This window comes from Miscanthus floridulus, chromosome 8 (assembly GCF_019320115.1).
Source record: "Miscanthus floridulus cultivar M001 chromosome 8, ASM1932011v1, whole genome shotgun sequence".
Lineage (NCBI taxonomy): Eukaryota > Viridiplantae > Streptophyta > Magnoliopsida > Poales > Poaceae > Miscanthus > Miscanthus floridulus.
Genome location: NC_089587.1, coordinates 179,433,741 through 179,437,383, shown reverse-complemented (window position 1 = coordinate 179,437,383; position 3,643 = coordinate 179,433,741).

Below are 3,643 nucleotides of genomic sequence, written 5' to 3'. Positions count from 1 at the left end.
GATAGCACGACCTCCCGTACGCATCCAACATTCTACAGCAACATCAATAGTGTTAGGGGCGCCTACCATTATCCAGTCTTCATCAGCATGGGCAACAAGGCTTAGAAACATCCATGCTCTCTCCCTCTCACCTGTAAAGCCATCCCCTTCATCTATAAAAGGGGATGCACTCCCTCCAACGTGGGAGGTCGACTTCTTCAAGTTTAGACTCACTAGATCGATAGCTCACAACCCCTCAAGCACACGCTTGGACTTCTAGCTCATAGCAGAGTTCCGGTCGCCCTCGGCCCTTCCGGTCGGACCCGACTAGGCCTCTTGAACACCTCTACTTTCTCCTTCTCGTTTGTAACCCCACTACAGACTTCGAGCACCTAGGCTCAGGAATAAAGTCATCGATCGACCCCGACTGGACGTAGGGCACGTTGCCCGAACCAGTATAAATCCTATGTTATTGAGTGATAGGCCACCTCTGATCACAACATACAACAAAACTATAAATATTCACTAGTTGGTCACTTTCTACACTGACAGAGTGCATCTGGGGCTCCTTCGGCTGGTATATCAGTTGCTTCTGCATCTACTTCTGCTGGTACTTAGTGTTCTCTGTTCTGAGAGAGTTGAGAGATGAGAGATCAGATATGAGAGTGAGTTGAGAACTTGAGATTGAGAGAGATGAGAGATGAGAGTTGAGATGAAACTGAGAGTGACATTTGTATCTGAACTTTGAACTTATCATTATAAGAGCTGTGCTACACTCTTTTTTCTTTTCTAGGGTTTCTCACAAGAGTGAGTTTTACCTAGAAAGGTTTTTAATGAGACAGCATTACACACAGCTCAATTATCTTTTTAAGTCTTATTTGTGCATTGTTATTTTGTGATTGTGAGTTGTGAATCTGTTAAGATACTCCATACTTGTGAGTTGTGACTAGTCACTGGTCAATGGTCTAGTTGTTAATTATTATCTTTGAATCTGGTCTAGTTGTGAACTTGTGATTGTGAGTTGTGATTGTGAATCTGTGATCTCTTATCCTTTATGTTTTCTATGAAATTTGATTCCAAATTTGAAAACTGAAGTTAGAGCTGAATTTGCTGGTGTGTTTACAGAATTGTGGGCTGTGGGCTAGCACGACCCAATATTTTCGCCAGGCTGGTCAGGCTGGCACGGCCTGAAAATCAGCCCGTAGGCCCGTGCTTGGGCCGAATGCTAGGCACGAGGCCTGTGCTGGCACGGCCTATAGGCACGACGTGTCATGCCGACCCGAGAAGTTGTGGGCCGTGCCTGGCCCGTGCCTAGGCCGGGGCATGCCGGGCCGGCCCGATGGCCATATATAGTCTCCACTCCAGTCCTAATCCGCTTTTGTTGCCTGCCCACCACTAGCCGAATTTTTTACAATTTAGCCATTTTTTTGAAAGTTTCTCATAAATAAACCCCTGGCGTAAAGAATTCAGAAAATGGACCCTTAGCTCAGCGCCAGTCACTCTAGCGCCTACCTCGACGCCAACGTCTCTGGCACCGAGGTCCTGGGCATGGAGGATGGCATGGCAGGGAGCTCGGCGCCAGTCACTCTTGGCGCCGAGCTCGGCGCCAGAGTGACTGGTGCCGAGCCTTTAATACCTACTAGGCCCACACCTTTCCTCTCTTCTTCTTCCTCTCTCGCCCTAGGATAGCCGCCGCCGCCCTCGTCCGTGCCCGTGCCGTGCCACCGCGCCCGCGCCCGCGCCCCAAGGCCGCCCCACGTCGCACACCCAACGGAGCCATATGAGATGGCTAGGGCTCTTGATTCTGATGATGATCGCCCTGTTGGAGAGCTGACAGAGAGTGATGTTAAGATGATGAGGCATATCTTTCCCGGCCACCGTGATCCTAGAGTTCACGAGTTCAGCGATCTTGCTCATTTCGATCAGGCGTTTGTAGAAGGACGTGATGATGAGTTCCTAGAAGCTCCTGAGGCCAGTCCTAACATGGTAATTGAGAATGGGAGGGTGTTCAATAACCTCTCTACTTTGAAGAGGTGGTTGCAGGCTTTTGCAGTGATACAAAAGAGGTCTTATAGGGTATTGCATTCATATGCGGAGCGCTGTTACACAGTTGTGTGTGACAAGGAACGCTGCCCATGGAGGGTTTGTGCAAGGAAGCAACAGGTAACCGAAAAATAGAAGATCACAAAAGTTGTTGGGCCACACAATTGTGCTGACCATGAGCTGACACTGAGGCATTGGTAGTTGACATCTACCCTCATTGTCAAGAGATTGATGGGAATTTTGTAGGGAAAACCCAACATGAAGGTGAGGACAATTACCAGGACCGTTGAGGTGTTGTATGGAGGATATGTGATAACTTATGGTAAAGCATGGAGGGCTAAGCAGCGAGTGTGGAAGATGATATATGGGGACTGGGAGGATGGGTATGAGCAGCTGCCAGTTCTTTTCAATGCAATCAAAGCGGTGAATCCAGGAATGCATTATGAGTACATCCCAAAACCTAATGCATGGAAGGATGGAAGGCAGATATTCTTCCATGCCTTCTGGTGCTTCCCTCAGTGTGTTGAGGCCTTTAGGCACTATCGTCCCGTCTTCTCTATTGATGGTACACAGATTAACTATAAATTTATTAGAAAGAGTATAATCCAAACGTATCGTACATACGCTTTGTAGATGAATCTAGGGTTACCAAGCAACAGTGAATTATTCTATGGTTTTTAGATAATAAAAATAGACTTTTCAGATACAGGGACAACAATGATTTATCACATCACTAACATAGTACTTGCATGCAAGGAAGTACAACTCCACTCTATTTCCACCATCCATCTTATTATTGTTTGATCCAAGGGCTTAGGTGAAGAGGCACACGGATCGCTGACATGGCACACTGAGAGGCCTCCATTCGTCCTCTCAACCTATAAATAACCACTCACTCCCGCTCATTCACACACACAATAAGGGAGAAGAACACTCCTCAGCATTTTCTTTTGTTGCAGTACCAATGTCTGGAGGGTCGTTCAGAGGGAGAGGAAAGGGAAAGGGAACTACCTGGAGGTGGGAGGGTCCTCTTGGTCCTGATTTCTTTGAGGAAGCTCTTTATGAGAGGTTCCCAGTTGAGAGCAAAAGTGATTTCACCAAAGAGGCACCACTAAGAGGATACGATGAAAGGAAAGAAGAGTGGCCAAAATGCATGCATGGTGAGGACTGCCTAGTGCAGATGTTCACCGAGGGAATAGATGGAGGTCGTCATTTCTTCAAATGCCCACGAGCATGGGTAATTGCTATTACTTTTTGTTTCTTCAATATGTTTCTCTTGTATATAACTTACACAACATACTTATTGTAGTCTTCCTTGGCCGAAGAAAACTATGGGTTCAGTAGGTGGGTCGATCCTCGACCTATATTATCCGCATGCAGAGTACATCTACTACCTATAGGACTGTATCTTCGATCTAGAAAGGGAAGTAAGCAGCGGTTACAAGGACGACGGACATGACGACAACAACAATGGTGCCGATTCACAGGAGACACTCTACAATGATCCATATTGCACCTGCCCTAACCACAACAACAAGGGGCCTCCCCCGTCACCCCCGCCACCACCAACAACAATAGAAGGCTACTATGGAGAAGGTGCAACACAATTTGCTATGTGGCC